Genomic DNA, 22482 nt, shown 5'->3' on the forward strand with positions numbered 1-22482 from the left:
TGTACAAGCACAGAAAAATCACCAGAGCAATCTACGCTGTGAAAAGCAGTAAACAGTGAACATGGAGTGAACATGTGACCGCCTCATGTAGGTTGAAGCTATGGATCCTGGGTAAATTTATGTATTTTCCCTCCTTAAGTTTTTTGGCAGTACGCCAAAAAAACGGAAGGCACACGGATGACAAACAGATGACATATGGACCGTATACGTGTCACGCTCCCGATGCCTCGGCACCGCTCCTTACCCACTGATCCGCTCCACGGTCACGGCTGCCGCTCCCGCTCGTGCTCTCCTGTGTCCTGTCCCCAGTTTCATGTGTCTGACTCATGCTTCTGTATAGGGTTGGGCCGCGCCCACTCACCTGGTCTTATGGGCCCAGCACTGCTGCAGCAGGATATGACATTAGGCTGTGCTGGGTATATAAGACTGGCCTTGCCATGTGGGCGGGGCCTGATCAATGTGTCTTGTAAGCCTTGTCTTGAAAGCTAGGTGCTCAGGTCCCCCTTGTGCCGTGTCCTGTGATCATACTATTGCCTGACATTCCTACCCGACACCTGTGCCGGATTCCTGCACTGTCTCCAGGAGCTCCGAAGCCCCAGTGACTGTTCTACCCGTCCCCTGTGGGACGCAGTCCCTGCCACGCTAGTGCTCCGGCTACCGTGCACCCAGGCCTCCGGTGGGGTGCACGGCCCAGTGGATCCACCACCTGGACCTAACAATACGGAACGGAAACGGATGCCGCACGGATGCACCCGTGAAAAAAACGGACCTTTTTTTGCAAACCGCAAAAACGGATCAGTCGTGTGAATGTAGCCTTATTCTAATCTGCTGTTTATAAAGAGTAGGCAGAAATAAGTGAATAGCGCCCCCCAGTGTCAGAAAATCTCCGGGGTTTCAGGGGTATCTGAGACCCTGGAGATCATGATTCAGGACGATTTGTCTGGTCCCCGCTCACGTGATCACCAGTATACACCATATACCGGTGATCACGTTACAGTAAATGACAGCACCGGTAAAAAATTATTTATCTCCCATCTGGCATGAACAAACATGTCAGATGGGAGATAAATCTCCTCTCCGGTCCCCCCGTGTCGCCAAAGTGCCCCCCCCGACCCCCTCCCGGAAAATCCAAGATGGCCGCGCGCACAGCAGCGCGCCGGCCGCATTCACCCTACTCCTCTGATTTCTGTCACATGTGCCATGACACATGCGACAGAGAACTCCTCCCCAAGCCCTGCCAGGTCACCCCCTAAAACCCCACCAGTGTTCCCCGGTGTCCCACGGTACCTGTGCAGCGTTGATCCCCGCGGCCCTTTCCGTCACATTAGACGCTGCCGCATGCACAGAGCCGCTGTCAGCTCAGCTTCCTGTGTTCAGACACAGTGAGTGGCGGTAACCATGCATCTGTAAGCTACTGCAATGCCCTGCTCATGAGGTAAGGAACATAGTTGATCAGGAGAGCTATACTACATTTCCAAATGGAGGGATTTGCTTTCATAGTTGCCCTGCTGAACGACTACCAAACATGAGAGTCCGTTATATGCCACAAGAAAACATGTCTAAATAGCGAGCTCTGTTGTTTAGTGTTCATTCAGCTGGATAACTGGACTTAAAGGGGTATTCCATCTCCAAGATCCTATCCCCAATATATAGTAGGTGGAATAGCAATAATATCAGCAAATACCAATATTTGGAAATGTAAAATAGTTCTCCTGATTAGGCATGCCCTTACCTCATGAGCAGGGCATTGCAGCTTTGGTAGCAACAGTTACGACATGGACTCTGCTGCTGTGGACCCGGGGAGAGTGGGTGCAGATTCATTGCACCCACACTCCTCACATGGAGGGTCTGCACTCCTAGAAAATGGGGGATACATTCCCCCCATATTCTAGACGGTCCAGAGTCATTGTGGGACCCCTTTATTTTTTTTCCTTACAATAAATTGATGAAATAGGGAATGGTTTGGGGAGTGTTTTTTCAAATACATTTTAATTCGTCTATTTGTTTTGTTAGTACTGACAGTTTATGATGTCGGGTATCTGATAGACGCCATGGCATCACAAACTGCTGGGCTTGATGTCAGGTGACTTTACAGCTAGTATCAACCCAATTTATTACCCCATTTGCCACTGCACCAGGGCACAGGATGAGCTGGGGTGAAGCGCCAGGATTGGCGCATCTAGTGGATGCGCCAATTCTGGGGCGCCTGCGGCCTGCTATTTTTAGGCTGTGAAGGGCCAATAACTATGGACCTCCCCACCCTGAGAATACCAGACCACAGCTGTCAGCTTTACCTTGGCTGGTGATCCAATTTGGGGGGACCCTACTTTTTTTTTGTAATTATTATTATTTATAAAATAATTATAAAAAAGAGCCTGGGGTGACCTCCACATTGGATCCCCAACCATGGCAAAGCTGCCAGCTGTGGTTTTCAGCCTACAGCCTTCTGCTTTACCCTAGCTGGCTGTCAAAAATGGGGAGACCCCACGTCATTTTTTCTTAAACTATTTTTTTAAATAAAAAAAATTAATGGGCTTCCCTGTATTTTGATTGTCAGCCAAGGTAACGCCAGGCAGATGGGGGTGGCAACCCATATCTGTCTGCTTTATCTGCGCTGAGAATCAAAAATATCGCGGAGTGCTATGTCATTTTTTTAATGATTTATTTTTACAGCACTGTCATGTCAGGCAATCAAAATACAGGGAAGCCCTTTTTTTTAGTTATTTAAATAAATAATGAAAATCCGAGCAGCTACTGGCTGCTAACCCCCACTGCTTGGTGTTACCTTCACTGGCAATGGAAAATCCAGGGAAGCATTTTTTTTTGCCAAAAAACTAAAAAAAAATGACGTGGGCTTCGCCATATTTTTGTATGCTAGCCAGGTTCAGCAGGCAGGTACGGCTGCCCCCAACCCCCAGCTGCCTATTTGTACCCGGCTGTGAACTAAAAATATAGGGAAGCTGTTTTTTTTAATTATTTCATGAATTTCATGAAATAAGTAAAAAAAAAACGACGTGGGCTTCGCCCCATTTTTGTGTCCAGCCGGGTACAACTAGTCAGCTGGGGATTGGATCCGCAGCACAGGTTAGCCCGAGGTTTCTGGGCCCCTTTGCTGTGAATTGCAGTCCGCAGCCGCCCCAGAAAATGGCGCTCTCATAGAATCGCCATCTTCTGGCACTGTATCCAACTCTTCCAGCTGCCCTGAAGCTGGGAGGCTTGCTGGGTAATAATGAGTTAATACTAGCTATGTTTTACTAGCTAGTATTAAGCCAGAGATTCTTAATGTCAGGCACGTTTGACCCAGCCATTAAGAATCTCCAATAAAGGGTTAAAAAAACACCACACAGAGAAAAAATACTTTAATAGAAATAAATACACAGACACATTAGAGACTCCATCTTTATTACCCCCTGTCACCCCTCCACGATCCATGGTCTTCTGTCTTCTTTCTCCTTCAACACATGCAGCTCTGTCTGCTCCATTAGACAGCACAGCTGCATGGGGGAAGACGCTGTGCTCCGTGCAGAAATCACTCTGTGAGAGTGACCACAGGCTCCCGGCCCTAAGCGGTGGCACGTGTTGCCATAGCAACGGTGCTCCGATCACGTGATTCCGGTGCCGCTGCGTGCTGGTAGCGGGACGTCCCTGTCACCACTACCAAGTGCGTTGCTATGGCAACGGTGATCTCTGTTATTGACTGGCTGTGTCACCGGTCAGGAGCTGGCTTCTGCGGACGCTGGTAACCACGGTAAACATCGAGTAACCAAGAAGCCCTTTCCTTAGTTACCCGATGTTTACCTTCGTTACCAGCGTCCGCCGCTGTCACGTTGTCAGTGCCGGCTCCCTGCTCCGTGCACACAAAGCTAGACTACACATCGAGTAAAATTAACCCGATGTGTACTCTGGCTAGGAGTGCAGGGAGCCAGCGCTAAGCGGTGTGCGCTGGTAACCAAGGTAAACCCGATATTTACCTTAGTTACAAAGCGCAGCATCGCTTTCACGCGTCGCTGGGGGCTGGTTACTGGCTGCTGGTGAGATCTGCCTGTGTGACAGCTCACCAGCAACCCGTGTAGCTCCAGCGATCCCTGCCAGGTCAGGTTGCTGGTGGGATCGCCGGAGCGTAACAGAGAGATGCAATGACAGGTCCTAGCATGTCGGCGTCATATTCATGTGACCAGTCTGTAGCCAATGAGATAATAGACACGTGACTGGTCACATGACTATTTTGACGTCACGATAGGTCCTGCATCACTGCTGGCAGTGCTGGTTACCGGGAAGATTCAGCGATCATCGGATGGAATAGCGTCAGGAGACAGAGTGCAGGACGAATCACAGGGACAGGTAAGTGTTATGGCAATGTTTATTAACTGTATGTGTACATTTATAATGTGTTTTTATGTGTTTGTGATTGCCTCCCATTGTTTCCTATGGGGTTCGAGCGGTTCGCCGAACCGAACTCGAACCAGACCTCGGTTCGGCGAGCCGAACCGCGGCCGGTTCGCTCATCTCTAAATAGGAGTAGTATTCTTAGTCGGTGAATAATAATACACTAATCCGCTTTTAGGGAGCCGCAGGACCTGCAGAGTCTGTGTGACTGTGAAATGACTGATCCATCATATACTGCAGTATAGCACCTTAATTGCACTAATTATTATTTTCATTTTTCATACCCTCTAAGGCTATGTGCGCACTTTGCGTCGAGGAAGTTGCAGCTCTAAACGCATCCTCTAGCAGAAATGCTATTTGCCAAAGTTGCTTTTGACCACAAAAACGCTATAAGGCTATGTGCGCACGTAACGTAATTACATGCAGTTACGCTGCGCTTTGTAGCGCAGCGTAACTGCATGCGTCCTGCGTCCCCTGCATAATCTATGGAGATTGTGCAGGGGCCGTGTGCACGTGGCGTCTTAGAGTGCAGTGCTTCAGCTGCTGCCCGAAGCGCACGTTCTAAGAAGTGACATGTCACTTCTTCCATGCGCTTTGCCGGCAGCCCCTGCTCTGTCTATGGGAGGAGCTGCAGGCAGAGCGCATGGAATCGGCTTTTTTTTTTTTCTCTACGGACATTTTCTGCAGCGATTTGAAGAGAACGTGTGCTCTTCAGATCGCTGCAGAAATTTCTGCAGGGCTAGTACGCAACGTGCGCACATAGCCTAAATACGCTTGCGTTTTTACCACGTTTTGGCAGCGTTTTTACCGCGATTTACATGCTTTTTCATTTCTTAAAGTCAGATGCGTTTTGATGACAAATAAACTGCTAAATAAAGTTTTAACATTCAAACACTATGATAAAATGGGAAAAAAATGATAACAAATATCAAGATTAAAATCATAAGCAAAATAGCTGATTTTATTAAAATAATAACTTTGTTAATATTTATGTATAAAATAACGTTAAATTAATGTTTTTCATTATTTTAATTGTCGGACTATCTGTGTGTGTAAAGGGACATATCATGCCCTTAATATAATGTCAAAAACTCATGCGTTTAATTTGTCAAAAACGCATGTTTTCTGCATCCAAAAAGCATGTAAAACGCTAGGAATTTGAAACTTCTCATTGACTCTAATGTTAGCAAAACGCTGCCAAAATGGCAAAAACAATTGATATGTTGCTTCTTTAAATGCTGAGTTTTTGCCCAAAATTATGCAAATTAAACGCAGCATTTAAAACAGCATAGTGCAGACAAGAAAACCCTATTTCCCATACACTTTGCTTGAAAATCAAAACGCATGCCTTTTGGCATTAAATTGCTGCAGTTCAAAACGCTGCGGAAACGCAGGTAAAAACGCTAAGTGCGCACATAGCCTAAGGCCTCTTTTACACATCCGCATAAAACACACGTGTGGGCATGTGGCCGTATGAGTGTTTTACGTGTGCTGTCCCTGAGCTATCCATGTGACACATGGACAGTAGGAGCTGGTATACTTACTTGTCTGCCGCAATGCTGTTACTTCCTGGTCCGCGGTGATTGTAGTGAATATGCAAGAAGCTTGATAAGCGGGCCCAGAAGTAACAGCAGAGGCAGAGACATTCTTTTTTTTTATGTGACACGTTTTCTCCAATACGTGTCCCAGTGATGTTACACGGATCACATCGGTGAGTGGTCCGTGTGTCACTCGTTCTGCCAGCAGAAAATGAACATGTCGGAGTGTGGAGCACACTGACACACGCGTGTGGTCCACACGGCCACATAGTACATGTGAAAACATGGACGTGTGCGCAAACCCATTAAATTTATTTGGTTTAGGTGTGTCCGTGTGTCCGGTACCAGAAACACAGAGATCACACGTACCAGAGACATGGATAATCTGAAGAAGGCCTAAAAAAAAAGGACAATTTAAATCTTCCCAGTTGTAATTCCCCTACTAAAGAAAAATACTAAAACTTCGCCTAGTCTGTTTGATAAAGTGTGCTTCCTGGCTTATCAGAAGACACATGTAATATCTTTTGCATTCCTTTTGTTATTTTGTAAATGTTTTTATTTTTTATACAAAAGAAAATTTTCAACAATCCAGATACTTAAAATCTTTTCTTGTGACATTTTTTTTATTTTTTTTTTTTAAAGCACCAGAGCCACATTTTTTAAAATCTGTTACATAAAGGTCTCATTTCAATTTTTAAAATCATTTTAAATTATCCAGTTTATCAACCTTACACCCCCGTGACTGTACGGTACTCTGTCACCATATTTTCATTTCCAGGCATGAACTTACATTAACCCCTTAGTGACGGAGCTAATTTTCACCTTAATGACCAGACCAAATTTTGTAATCCTGACCAGTGTCACTTTATAAGGCTATAGCTCTGGAACACTTCAACGGATCCCAGTGATTTTGAGATTGTTTTTTCGTGACATATTGGACTTCATTTTAGTACTAAATTTTGGACAAAATTTTTTGCGTTTATTTGTGAAAAAAAAATGAATTTTGGCAAAATTTTTGAAAATTTTGAAATTTTAAACTTTTGAATTTTTTTTACCGTTAAACCAGAGAGCTCTGTGGCACAAAATAGTTAATGAATAACATTTTCCACTTGTCTACTTTACATCTGCACAATTTTGGAAAAAAAAATATTTTTTGTTAGGAAGTTAGAAGGGTTCAAAGTTCATCAGCAATTTCTCATTTTTACATCAAAATTTACAAAACCATTTTTTTAGGGACCACATCCCATTTGAAGTGATTTTGAGAGTCCTAGGTGACAGAAAATACCCAAAAGTGACCCCATTGTAAAAACTGCACCCCCCAAAGTACTCAAAACCACATTCAAGAAGTTTATTAACCCTTTAGGTGCTTCACAGGAACTAAAGCAATGTGGAATAAAAAAAGCAAAAAATAAAATTTTACCTAAAAATGTTGCTTTACCCCAAATGTAATCAATTTTAGAAGAAATAACACAACAAAATGGACTCTAAAACTTGTTACCCACTTTCTTATGAGCGCGGTGATACCCCACATGTGGTCAGAAACCTCTGTTTGGACAAATGGGAGGGCTCAGAACAGAAGGTGCAATATTTAAATTTTGGAAAGCAAATTTGGCTGAAATAGATTGCCGGCACCATGTTGCATTTACATGTCCGCTAAGGTACCTATACAGCAGAAACCCTTCACAAGTGATGCCATTCTTGAAACTAGACCCCTCAAGGCTTCTATCTAGGGGTATAGTGACCATTCTGGACCCACAGGAACTTCACAGATTTTGATAACGTTACGTTGTCATATTGAAAATTTTCATTTTGTTTTCTCAAAAATGTTGCTTTAGCATTAATTTTCTCACTTTTCAAGAGGTAATTCCAAAAATTGGACCCCAATGTTTGTTACCCACTTTCTTATGAGTGCGTTGATACCCCACATGTGGTCAGAAACCTCTGTTTGGACAAATGGGAGGGCTGGGAACACAAGGAGCAATATTTGAATTTTGGAAAGCAAATTTGGCTGAAAAAGATTGCGGGCACCATGTTGCATTTGTAGGGCCCCTAAGGTACCTAAACAGCAGAAACCCCCCACAACTGACCCAATTTTGGAAACTAGACCCCTCAAGGAATTTATTTAGATGTTTGGTGAGTACCCTGAACCCCCAGGTGCTTCATACATTTTATGGTGATTTTGTTCCTGTTACCCTTGCAATTTCTCCTGAGTTCGCCAATACATCATATGTGGTGGAAATCAACTGTCTGGGTGTATGGCAGGGTTCGGAATGAAACGAGCACCATTTGACTGCAAAATTGGCAGGAATCATTAGCGAACGCCATGTTGTGTTTGGAGACCCCCTGAGGTGCCTAAACAGTGGAGCTCCCCCACAACTGACTCCATTTTGGAAACTAGACCACTCAAGGAATTTATTTAGATGTTTGGTGAGTACCCTGAGCCCCCAGGTGCTTCACAGAATTTTATAATGTTGAGCTATGAAAATAAAAAAAATAAATTTTAACACAAAATTGTTACTTCAACCATGTAGCTTTTTTTTCACAAGGGTAAAAGGAAAAAAATCACCATAAAATGTATTGTGCAATTTCTCCTGAGTTTGCCGATACATTATATGTGGTGGAAATCAACTGTCTGGGTGCACGGCAGGGCGCGGAATGAAAGGAGCGCCATTTGACTGCAAAATTGGCAGGAATCATTAGCGCACGCCATGTTGCGTTTGGAGACCCCCTGAAGTGGCTAAACAGTAAAGCTCCCCCACAACTTACCCCATTATGGAAACTATGCCCCTCAAGGATTTTTATCTTGGGGTATAGTGTGAATTTTGAACCCACAGGTACTTCACAGAATTTTATAACAAAATGTTGTCATATTGAAAATGTTCTTCTTTTTCACAAAAGTGATGCTTTAGCACCAAATTTTCCACTTTTACAAGATGTAACACCAAAAAATGGACCCCTCATTTTGTTACCCACTTTCTTACGAGTCCAGCGATACCCAACATGTAGTCAAAAACTTCTGTTTGGGCAAACGGCAGGACTTGGAAGGGAAGGTGCACTTTTCAATTTTGGATTATTTGATTTGCAGAGCCTATGTGTTATCAGAACAACTGAAAACCCACATAAATGGATTTTTTGTACATTTTATCTTGGAGTGAAGGGAAAAATGTGGAGGAAAATACCGCCAACTATATGGCAGACTTGTGCTTGTTCCAGAGATGAAGGAACACCAGGAGGGCTAGAAGGACACGTTAATTTTTCAGAGACTGGTCGTACAATGTCTGTTTAGCACCATCAATCCCTATATGAGGGACAATTGTGCCAGCCGACGTGGTACACCATAACAGGCTCCTACCTGCCAAGGTCGGAACCGCTATATGCACAAAACAACCAGTCCCCTACAGGGTTAAAAAAGTATTGTCCAGTGCAGGAGGTTCGGCAAGAACCATGCAGTAAAGCCCAAGGTGTAAAATTACTGAACAGCTTCAGATCCTCCAATAAAATGATCCTGCCCGGATCACCAAGACATAGTTCTAATAGCAGTCAGACTAAGATGATTAGTGCTAAAACTTTGAGTGATCAAATCTTGGAATTATTTGTCAGATGATCAGATGCTTCAAGAACATTTGCGGGGTCCACATTCTGGAGTATGCAGACGTGGGCATATAACGAGAATTTGTCTGCATAACACTTCGGTATGTGAGTGATCAAGTCCTGGAATTATTTGTGAAATGGGGTAAAATTTTATTTGACAAGTAACACAGGGGCTCACTACATAGAAAATATAAATGTGAAAGAAAAACCCTACCACACAATTTGGGAATAGTGTATGATGTCTAATAATTGTGAGATGTGTGGTAGATTTCGAAGCAAGGGGTAACACAAAGTCCTGGCTGGGAAGGGCACATGGGACAGTAGTATCTAGATTAGCTACTACTGTCCTGTTTGCTGCAGACCCGGTACCTTTTTTTTGGACAGTTTTGGGTGGGAGTAGGAGGCATGAGATGCATAAAATGCCGTTGTGTTAGTCTCCGAGCATTCTCTGACTCAAAGGCTGCCTCTGGTGCCGCTGAGTCAAACATGAGGGACTCAATAATGTTTTCCTGGTATTGCAGAAATGTGAGGGCCCCTTGTGATTTTTTATACAGTACAAAACTGTTGTAGGTAGCAATCTGTATCAGGTAGATTGCTACCTTTTTGTAACAGGCCCTCGTTTTCCGCTTTACCAGGTATGGTTGAAGCACCTGGTCAGAAAGGTCCACGCCACCCATAAACCTGTTGTATTGTGTCACACAGAAGGGTTTTTGTTTGTCTCTGGTGGCTCCCCTCTCTCTGACTGACACAGTAGTGTCCTCATGCAGGGTGGTGAGCATGTAGACGTCCTTGTGGTCATTCCACTTTACGGCAAGCAATTTGTCACTTGCCAGTGCGAATGACGCCCCCTTCTCTAGACTTCTGGACACTAACTGTGCCGGCAAACCAACACGTTTTTTCCTTATTGTCCCACAGGCCCCTGTATTTGAAGCATGGAGGGATTGGTATAGGGGGATACTGGTGTAGTAGTTGTCGGTGTACACGTGGTAACCTTTACCAAGAAATGGCGTCATTAGCTCCCAGACAATTTTTCCTGGGATGCTAATTGTCTGGGGACAGTTGGGTGGGCTTATTTGGCGGTCCCTACCCTCATAAATGATAAAGTTACACGTGTACCCGCTGGTGCTTTCTCACATTTTATATAATTTTATACCATACTTGGCTCTTTTGGAGGGAATAAACTGACGGAATGAGAGACGGCCCTTGTAACTCATTAGGGACTCGTCAACCGAAACATTCTCCTCTGGGCTGTAGGAAGTTAGGAAGGACTCTTTCAGGAGGGATATTAGGGGTTTCAATTTATTAAGGCGGTCATAATTGGGGTCAGTTCTTGGGGGGACTTGGGAATTATCACTAAAATGGAGGAATCTCAATAGGGTCTCGTATCGGGTTCTGGGCATTACGGCTGCAAATACAGGGGTGGCATGGACAGATTTAGTTGCCCAATAGGAGCGTAAACTGGGTTTTTTCACTATTCCCATGTTGAGGGTAATGCCTAAAAATTTTTTGATTTCCGGGACGCTTGTGGGGATCCAGGACCGGGAATGGACAGATGTCGGCTTTTGGGCAATATATTGATGGGCGTACAAGTTGGTGTGGTGGGTGATGAGCTCAAGCACATGCTGGGTAACAAAAATTTGGAAAAAATCCAGTGGGGCAAAATTGGTGACATTTATTTTGATGCCAGGGTCTCCTATGAAAGGGGGAATTTGTGGGGTAAAGGACGGGTCAAGATACCAGGGAGGATGGGGGACTGCAGAACTAGGTCCTGCTCCTGACGCTTCAGCAGCGGCGACTAGCCGGGTGTTGGACCCCGTGGAGGAAGCCGAATCGTCACCGCTATCCGAAAACGCCTCTCTTTCTGAGGCTGATTCGGTCTCCACCCAGAACTGCCGGAGGCAAGCAGTGAGTATGCTTGCTCTGCCGTAAACATTCTGCAGGACATGTTTTTTTGGGGTTTTTTTTTTATGTATCCCTGCCTAACAAAAAATAAACCTGAACCTAATCTAACACTAGTATTTTTTTTTTTTATAACCCTAACCCTAAAAAAGATTTATAATGATTATAAAAAAAAATATTGATTAGGGGAACGGTGCAGCAAGGGATGACGGAATGACGGAGGGGGGGGGATGATCACGGGGAGGTGATCAGAAAATTGGGAATTGATTATCAGAAATTTTGTAGATTTTTAACTTTTTCTCTCTTTATGGCAGCACGTAGTCTCTCTCTCTCTTCTCTCTAAGATCAACTACAAGGGAGAGAGGAGAAAGGCAGACCTAAATGCTGCCATATTTATCAAATATTGGGAATTTGACTACTGTGATAGGATCTATCACAGTATTCAAATCACAACAGCCAATCAGATTTTTTTTTTTTGTTGCCGGGTGCAGGAGGCAGATTATGCCAAGCACACTGCGCAAGCGCCCGCCATTTTCCCGGAAAAGGGAGGAAGGGGGGCCGCGGGGGACCGGGGGTTCAACGATTCTTTATTGAGGTACTGTGCGGGGGCGGTGGGGGAACGGGGGATCCCAGATCGGGTGGGAGATACCGGGAATAGCGGATAGGACCCCGGTGGACCGCAGGGAGGGCTCTGGAGAACCGGAGGGGGCTCCAGGAGACCAGAGACAGCTCCGGTGTACCGGTGGAGGGATCAGGGGTAGGACATTTCCCTCCGATCTGAAATGTTTCATCATTTCAGATCAGAGGGAAATGAATGCAGAGCCGGCGTCGGCGGCAGTTTTCGGCGCGCGTCGGCGCCATTTTGGATGTTCCGGAGGGGGTGGGGGTGGTGGGGGTTGATTTCTCCGGTACCGGGGGCTTTGGGGGCACTAGGGGCTTATATTTCTTTCTCATCTGACATGTTTGATCATGTCAGATGAGAAAGAAATCAGTATTATTTGCCATTTTTTTTTTTATGTGATCGGCGGTATACGGTGTATACCCGCGATCACATTATCGGGGTCCAAAAAAAACTCCCCGATTCATAAATGGTAGCTGAAACCCCCGAGATTTTCCGTCACTGGGGGGGCGCTAAAAGCTTTTTCCAGCCTGACGTCTCAAAGTGTCGGAACAGAATAAGTACCCTGTTTTTCTGACGTCTTGAGACGTTAGGCCGTCGCTATGGGGTTAATATATATTGTAACATAGCATTTTGGGTTATGTTACTTTTTTGTTTAAGAGGGGCACAACTTGAAAAAATAAAGTAAGAAAAAAATTAAAAAGGAGGTTAAGGTTTTAACATGGTTTTTCTAGTCCAATCTATCAACCATATGCACCAACAAACAACATAACATTTTGGGTTAGGTTTTTTTGGTGAGGGGGACAATAGTGTTTTAAAAAACAAAAATAGAATTTTTAAAATAATATACACACAAATTACTTTTTGCACACCTGTTTTGCTATTCTTTTTTGACAACCATACACCTCAGAGCTATTTTGTGGTCTTTTTCTGCATTTTGAGGCTGGACTTGGTGACACACAGAGCAAAATCTGCAGTGAGCACAAGAATAAATTTATGGGAAAGCTGACAATTGAAATTTCCACACCGGATGTCTTAGGGCTCATGCGCACGTAACTGCTAAATATTCTGCAGCGATTTGACAGTACATGTGCGCTTCAAATCGCTGCAGAAACACTGTATAATGGATGCAGTTTTTCTGTACAAAAAAAGCCGATTTCATGGGCTATGGCTGCTGCCCCCACCATAGACAGAGTGGGAGCTGCATCCAGAACGCACGGAATAATTGACATGCTCATTTTATGAACACACGGATTTGGGTCAAAATTTTAGCCCCCAAATCGCTGCGTTCATAAAAGCATCGTGTGCACGTGTCATGCACAATCTTCATAGATTGTGCAGGGGACGCAGGACGCATGCATTTACGCTGCAGGGCAATACGCAGCGTAAATGCATGCAAATACACAACATGCGCACGAGCCCTTACTGTCATTAAATAGATGTTGGTGGAAAAAGCTCATCAACGCCCTAAAGCTCTGTTGGTGGTGGTGGCAAATCACATGTGCAGGAATCTCATGGGTAGCAGTCATTTTGCACACTGCCGCCAGATGATTGCTTGTCAATCTGCAGGATCTGAAAGCGGAAAACAAGCTGTGGCCCTCCCGGCTGGCATAAACTGCGAACTACAGCTCTCTTTCAACAAAATAAGCAACATCATCTGCTCACTTGGGAAAAGCAATCAGAGCAAGTGTCAAATTGTCCTCCTCAGCTCTGAAGTTTCTGTGTGAGAAACTTTCTCAGGCTTGTTTCACATATCAGTGAAAAACACACGCGTTTTTCATAGCCCTCCATGTGCCGTGATTTTGGCACATGTGTGATCTCCGTGTGCTATCCGTGATAGCACATGGAGAGCAGGATCTTTATACACACCTGTTCATGCTGCTGCTGTCCATGGTGCTGATGTGTCTCCGGTGCTGCAGTCACACTTACTTCTGGGTCCTCAGTGCAGTGAATATTCATGAGCATAATGAGCAGGCCCTGAAGCAGGAGATAACAGCGCCAAAGATAAGATCACTGGAGATAGGTGGGTATAGAAAAGCATTTTATGTCACAAACACGAGTTTTCTATGGTATATGTCACACGGATCACACCACTGTGTGTTCCATGTGACATCATTGGTGCCGAAGACAAACAGACTTGTCTCTGTGCGGAACACACGGACACACGTGTGTGCCACATGGACACACGGTCAGTGAAAAATTACTGATGTGTGCGCAGACCCATTGATTTTAATGGGTCTGCGTATGTACGTGATTCTGGTAGATATAAAAACGGTGATATAGGTACCTGAATCACTAACATCTGAAAGAGGCCTCACAGAAACTTCAAAACACAGATTCAAACCCAAATCCGTATATCATCATTTTTATTTTCATTTTTTTAATCTCCACTTTTGCCTTTTCAATATAAATTACAAAATTAACATTTTTAACATGACATATTAGATTACAGTGGAACCTCGCTTAACGAGTAACCCAGTTAACGAGAATTTCGCTTAACAAGCAAAGCTTTCTGTAAATTTGTAACTCGGTTTCCGAGAAAGCTTTGCTGTACGAGCAAAATACTCACCGCACACTTCCGGTTCCGTACATCCACCGCGCTCTAACCCACTCTTGCAGTCCACACAAACACACACAAGCACGCACAAAACACACACAAACACGCATAAACAAACATGCACGCACACACATACAGTATTATGCTCACCTTACCTTCTGTTCCATCGCCGGCCTCATGGTTCTTGTAGTCCACCGGTATATCGCGAGGGAGGAATCCTCGCGGCGAACCGCAAGATCCAGGAGGCCAGCGATGGAACGGAAGGTAAGGTGAGCATAATATGTGTACCTTCCGTTCCATCGCCGGCCTCCTGGGTCCTATAGATAGCCAGTATAGGCTGTGTATCGGCAGGCATCGCGACGAAGCAGGAACTTCCTCTGTCACCGCTACTCAAACGCAGCACGCTGAGCAATAAGAGGCTAGCGGCTCCTGCCTTTGACGTTAGCGCTCTAGGTGCGGAAGTTTCTCCCTCGTCGTGATGGTAACCCGATACACAGCCCGTACTAGCGAACAGCAAGTCCCAGGAGACCGGCGATGCAACGGAAGGTAAGTTGAGCATAATATGTGAGTGTACGTGCGTGCTTGTGTGTTTGTGTATGTTTGTGTGTGTTTGTGCATTTGTTGAATGACACAATAGGGGACCAGGATGGGACATTTAACAAGTTGTGGAACGAATTGTCTGCATTGCAATAATTTCCTATGGGAAATCTTGCTTTGCTGAATGAGTAACTTGGTTAACAAGCACACTCCCAGAACGGATTGTTCTTGTTAACCAAGGTTCCACTGTATATGTTCCATGTACAGGTAGCGCCCCTGGATGCATCAGGGTGCTACTGGAAACTGCATCCTGTCACCCAGGGTGCAGGGCCTACCCCCCATGGTCCCAGGTTCCCAACAACGGTGTCACTAACATCCACACTACAAATCCCAACCACACCTCACACCATGACCTGTACAGACACACCAGTGGGTTGGTCAAGTTGGAGCAGGGCCACTCACCTAGGGGTCAGGCAGACTGTTGGGAGGGGAGACAATGAGTTGAGAGTTGGCCCTCAATGAGTAAGGAGCTGGGAAGTTGTAGGTCCCAGGGAGGAGACAGGTTGGGTCGCAGACGGTGGTCCGGGACCGGTATCAGGAACACTGGACGGGGGTGTGACGGATGTAGTCTAGGAGGACTGTCGGCACCAGAAAGCCCAATTACCTTACCGGTACCGAGCACGGCGGGGTACAGGACCCTAGATCAGGGAAGAGCTTCAGGCACCTTGATAATTAACCTGTGGAGGATAGTCTCTTTATGAATGTTCCCGAAGAGCTCAGAGATTGAAGGCATCAGCACAACGCGGGGAATAGGGTTCTCCAAAGTACACAACCCACTAAAATCCCAAGTGCCAGCCATCAAGAGCACATCTACCATACACACGGGTAGCGGGGCCCCGAAAGCTTCAAGCCAAGGGGCCACAACGGTCAATCAATTTGTGCACGGAGACAGGGCTCCGGACCCACCAAGTGACACTGTTGGGAGCGGGACCTGGACGAGCTCCCCCGCATAGACTGCAGTACCTAGAGACTTTGGTTTACCATCTGTGTGAGTGTCTGCTTATCCCACCTAATCTAGCACCAAAACTACCACAGTGAGTAACCTGACCCCTGCATCCTGCTTTCCCAAGGCCGAGCCACCCGATCACCAAACCTCCTCCCCCCACCATCCAGCGCCTTCCCTACCTGCGGAGGGACTGACACCTTGCTGCCCCCACACCATCTGCCCCGGTACTCCGTTCAGCAGTGGCGGTACTCCCCTTACCACAACCCACAGGTGCCGTCACAAATATTTATCCTCTGTAAATACTCCCTTTACATTTGAGTAAGCCCCCGGGTCCGGAGACCCTCGAGCCACAGCAACCCCGGATCCGAGCAGTTCAACTGTTGCAGGGGCAGCACATACAGTCTATGTAATTCTAAAAATTGTGTGGTTTTTATGTTTTTCTACTCATTAATATAATTGACCAGAGCTGAACTTTGACATACCATGTGCCCTGCTGGCACCAGTATTTGAATTGCATCTCCTTTAAACTTGCTTGTTTGCCATTGTATTGTCAATGTGTTTATGTCCTGAAGAAGAAGTATGGTAATAACTTTGAAACGCATTAAATAAAAAATGCACTGAAAAACGTTTGCGTATCCTGTATTCCTTTATTCAAATACATCAGCAGTTCAGAAAAATACACGTTTTCCTCCATCTTGAATATTTCTGGTCTGGTGACCCGTGGATCTGTAGCAGCTGTCACATCAAAATTGTATGATTGATTGAGCAAATTTAATACTCCATCAGGTGAGCAAATACCTGTTTGTAAATCACTTTTTATATTTGATTAGGCCCTATTGCGATACTTGGCTCGCCAGCTCTAGTCACCTTTTCCTTGTCAACACACTCATCTATCTGTCAGCCAGACCGGAAACTTGTGTACTACCTGGTCCCTTTTATCATCACCAAGGGCAGGCTGAGCCAGGCAGGAAGAGGGGCAAATGCCCCCCAGGCCAGTCCAAACAACTGTTTAGGGTTGCATTGCTCTTGCTGCTTTAAAGCATCTGGCAGACATGGCCAAGCACAGCATGTGGACTATGGCTGTGCAACAGTCTGTGCACGGCTGTGTCTGCCAAGTTAATAAAGGAAAACGAGGACGGGTGGCCTGAGAAACTATCTCCAGACAGGAGTCTGGGCGATAGTGAAAGAAGACACAGCAGGAGATGAATGCTGTGTAGAAGGTGCCTGCTCCAGTGTTGGGATATAAAAGCAACACCTGTGTCTGTTTATGTTTGTATTTGTATGTCTGTAAATATGTGTAACTGCATATGTAATGTATTTATATATGTTTGCATGTATATGTACATGGAATTATATAAAGTGTGTCCACCCATATCCTGTTCACCGCCATTAACTTGAGAACAGCGGCAGCTATAGGCATAGAAGTGGTGTCTAGGTATAGTAAAGTAGTCATGCGCTACGCAATGAAACCACCTATAGCGCCACCTGGTGGAAACCAACAAAATTAGCATTTTTATCTCGAAAACGGAACAAGATAGAAAAAAATAGTGAATTACAAAGTTTTAGGGCATCATCAATTCAATATGAATCGACACCTTGCATACAGAAATGCTAAGATATGAAACCCATGACCCCCCCAAAACATTGAATGCTGGTCACGCATATGGCGCTCATTTAACTTTGATGCTCAAAGTGGCCACCGTCAGCTGCAATGCACATCTGGACTCTGGACAGCATACTATATCTTGCTGCACGTTGTACAATATGGGTAGGTGACACGTTTGCACAAGCATCTGTGATACGTCGTCGTAGGTCCTGCAATGTTGGTGGAGGGGTCGCATACACCTGCTGTTTGATGTGACCTCACAGAAAGAGGTCCAATGGGGTCAGCTCAGGTGAGCGTGTAGGCCACTCCACGCCGCCACCATACCCAATGACTTGTAGGAAGGTCTCCATGAGGTATCGCTTCACGTCCAGAACGTTGTGAGTTTTAAACGTTCTAATCATAGCACTTCTGTATGCAAGGTGTCGATTCGTATTGAATTGATGATGCCCTACAACTTTGTAATTCACTTTTTTTCTCTATATCGTTCCATTTTCGAGATAAAAATGCTAACTCCGTTGTTTTCCACCAGGTGGTGCTATAGGTGGTTTCATTGCGTAGCGCATGGATACTTTACCATACCTAGACACCACTTCTATGCCTATAGCTGCCACTATTCTCAAGTTAATAGCGGTGGACAGGATATGGGTGGACACACTGTATATAGGAGACCCTCAAGTTTCATGTTATTTTTGCACAGGCAGGTGGACAACGGTGACAGAGTGAAAATGACAACACTGGCCATGACAACTAACCTTTTATTCATCACACACACTTTCCTTTTTCTGTAAATATTTATTTCTGCCTATAGCCTATTAACTCTTAGCATTTACAGCTTCATTTGTCACCTAAAATGCTGTTGTGAATGAAAAGCTTTTTCCTCGCTTGCAGATGCAACGCTATTCAATGCAAATTCCAAAAAGGAACATTCGTGGGAAAGCTGCCAATTATATTTATACGGGATGTTTTATATTTTCAATATATGAATAAGTTTGGTCTTCAGAGGTGGGTTCAACCAGGGGGAAGGGGAGTAAATGCCCCCTGGGCCGCTTCTCCAGCAGCTGTGCATGGTGACCTGTTTATTCGTCAGTGCTCTGTCTGATGGCTGTCACCATAGGCCACTATCAACAAACCTGATAAACTCTATGCACTGTGTGAGGCAAATGGTGGTCACACCAGATACTGACTGGTCTACTGACCAAGCCAATACTGTAAAACTGCACATTTTAGGGTGGCCTTTTATTCTGCCCAGCCTAAGGTACCGTCACACATAACGAGATCGCTAGCGAGATCGCAGCTGAGTCACGGTTTCTGTGGCGCATTAGCGATCCCGTTAGCGATCTTGTTATGTGTGACACCTACCAGCGATCAAGCCCCTGCTGTGAGATCTCTAGTCGTTGCAGAATGGTCCAGGCCATTTTCTTCAAAGGTGATGTCCTGCTGGGCTGGACACATCGCTGTGTTTGACACTGTGTGACAGGGTCACAGTCACTGGTGAGATCGTTATACAGGTCGCTACTGCGACCTGTATTGTTCCTGCATGGCTGATAAGGTCTGACTGTGTGACATCTCACCTGCGACCTCCCAGCGACTTACCTGCAATCCCTATTGTCGCGGGCGGAGGAGGGGACGCCACGCTCTCCCACTGCTCGGGTCCTGCTGCCGCTGAGGCTGCTGCGGCCTGCTGCTGCTGCTCGGTGGCTCGAGCGATGGGCCGGATCCCGGGGACTCGAGCGGCGCTCCTCGCCCGTGAGTGAAAGGGGATTGGGTTTTGGGATAGTTTATTGTCCGTGACGCCACCCACGGTTGTGGTGATTAAGTGGACACCACCGCTGCTCTGTCTGGGGAGCCCGGGAGTGATGGTATGGAGCAGCCAGTTGTTGATTTGCCCCTCCGTGGGTAGGGGGTTTGGTGGTCCCGGGGCCCAGTGATGGGGTTGGTATGGTGGACAGGCGGGTATGGGGCCTGTGGAGGTGCAGGGGCGCAGGGGCAGCACTGTGCCGCACGGCACGGAGGTACTTACTCAGCCAGTAAACACGACACAGTTCTCGGTAAACAAACGGCTGGTTGGACGGGTCCCTCGGACGGTTACGGTGCTGATGTTCCCTGCAGTTAGCGGTGACGGTCTCTTCCCTGCACCTATGTAAAGTCTTTTTGGTAGTGATGGGTTCCCACCGGTTACCCGCTCCCCGACCTGGACATGAGCCGGAGGAGCCCCTCTCTTGCCCGCAGGCGCTGGCCCTGGGAAACTGGTGCCTTGGCGGTGGCAGTGTCTCCCCTTAACGGTCGGACTGTTGCCTTCAATTGGGACTTGGTTGTTAGGAGACAGAGGTCCCCTTCACTGACGGATTTGGCAAATTATGGCGACTCCTAGCCTTGCCGGGATCCGAAAGGCCCCTGCCCTGGTGCTGACTGTTCTTCGTATACTGCTCCGGTACCGCCGGGTCACCACCCGTCCGCGGTCCTTCCAGCAACCTCCAAGCAGTACCCCTGCAAACTATCACCACCGTCTGCTGACCTTGCTGTCTCAGTCCGGGGCACACACCCGGACCAACTTCAGGCTTTCTTAACTGTTCCTTTTCTGTCGCCACTCTTACTGTCCTCCTTTACCACTTCCTTCTACTTCACTCCCTCAAACTGATCTGCTCCTCAGACTCTAGTCTGACTTCAACTTCAACTTTCTCAGATCTGCCTGGTTTTCCCGCCTCCAGGGCTGTGAACTCCTTGGTGGGCGGAGCCAACCGCCTGGCCCACCCCCTGGTGTGGACATCAGCCCCTGGAGGAAGGCAACAAGGATTTTAGGTTAGCCTAGGTGTACCTGCCGGGAATGTGGGGTGCATGTTATGTTGTGACCTGTGACCCCTGGCTTGCCCAGGGCGTCACACTATCAGGTAGCATCGTTTTCGAGATCGCTGGTAAGTCGTTGTGTGTGACTGGGCCTTAAGGCACACCTTTGTAATAATCATGCTATCTAATCAGCATCTTATCATGCCACAACTGTCAGGTAGATCGATTATCTCGGCAATGGAGAAGCGCGCACAGATTTAGACAAATTTGTAAACAATATTTGAGAGAGAAAGCTTTTTGTGTACATAGAAAAAGTCTTAGATCTTTGAGTTCAGCTCATGAAGAATGAGAGCAGAAACAAAAGTGTTGGTTTTATATTTTTGTTCTGTGTATATACAAAAAAAAAAATCGTTATTTTGAAGGCATGTTACATCTGTTGCTATAATGTAGAAAGCAGAGATAAACTGGCTAAGGCCGGAGTCACACTTGTGTGAGACTCATGCAAGTCTTGCATCACATCACCCGACATGGCCTGCAGCTCTCTGGACAGGAGCATCTCAGCTGCATAGAAATACATGCAGCTGACCCACTCCTGTCAGAAGAGTGTGTGGCCATGCCGGGTGATGCGATGTGAGACTCGCGTGAGTCTCTCGCAAGTGTGACTCCAGCCTAAAGGTGAGTGGCCGCAACTCGAGGATTACTTCTTTGCATGTGCCCCAGGAAAAAAATTGCAAGCTAGCCCCTGCTGATCTGGATAAGTACCATACGTGTTACCTTAAGTGTTTTTTGTTTGTTTTTTTGCCAGAATGAGTGGTTAACATGATTGCAGTAATCATAGTAGGGTCTAGATACTAGTATATGTTTATATGTGTACTGTCTATGGTGCAGGATTTGGGGACACAGAGCTAAGTCAGGCTCTCCATGTGCCAAGAGAAGAAAATCAATTTCAAGCCCTAGAACACAAGGGCACTGGAGCAGAATGCTACTAAATTCCACCAGCTGCTCTAAAGCTTCCCATGTGCCCCTGTGTGCAGATATGTAGTGACCTAGTTAACCCCTTACTAACAAAACAGGTCAAGAAAAGTACCTATTTATAATGAATCAATTATATTGTCAGTGCATTAATGCAATTACGAAGTGACACCTCAAGCAGATTAATAATGAGAGGTGTGACAAGTAACACACATTTTGTTGTAAAAACGTAAAATGAATTATTGTTTTTAGGACCACAGAACAATTAGAAGATCAAGATGTTTATATTCTAAGAAACAAAAAAAAATCCTTTGTGTATTACTTTGCTTTTTACAATCTATAACCATGCTATACAAAGGATTAAAGATCAATATAGAAAAATTGCTTAATTATGTGCATAATGCCTAGATTACAGACCAGAGAAAATTGATGACTGCCCAGGGGCCATTACTAGTTGATCATGTGAGAATATTAGAATTTTGTAAGATTTTTACTGAAACCTCTTTTAAATGATTTTTTTTTAGGATTTAGGCATATATACAGTGAGGAAAATAAATATTTGATTCATTGCCGATTTTACCATTTTTCCCACCTACAAAGGTTTTATCTTAGGAACACTTCAACAGTGACAGACAGAATAAAAAAAATCCAGAAAATCACATTATCTTATTTTTAAATAATTAATTTGCATTGTATTTCATGTAATAAGTATTTGATACAATAGAAAAACAGAACTTAATATTTGGTAAAGAAACCTTTGCAATTACAGACGTCAGATGTTTCCTGTAGTTCTTGACCTCTTTTGCACAAATTGAAGCAGGGATTTTGGACCACTCTTCTATATAGATCTTTTAAGGATCTGTCAGGTTTCGGAGCTGTCGCTGGGCAACATTTAGTTTAATTTCCCTCCAAAGATTTTCTATTGGGTTCAGGTCTGGAGACTGGCTAGGCCACTCCAGGATCATGGAATGCTTCATGTGGAGCCAC

The sequence above is a fragment of the Anomaloglossus baeobatrachus genome, chromosome 7 (genome assembly GCF_048569485.1).
Source record: "Anomaloglossus baeobatrachus isolate aAnoBae1 chromosome 7, aAnoBae1.hap1, whole genome shotgun sequence".
Lineage (NCBI taxonomy): Eukaryota > Metazoa > Chordata > Amphibia > Anura > Aromobatidae > Anomaloglossus > Anomaloglossus baeobatrachus.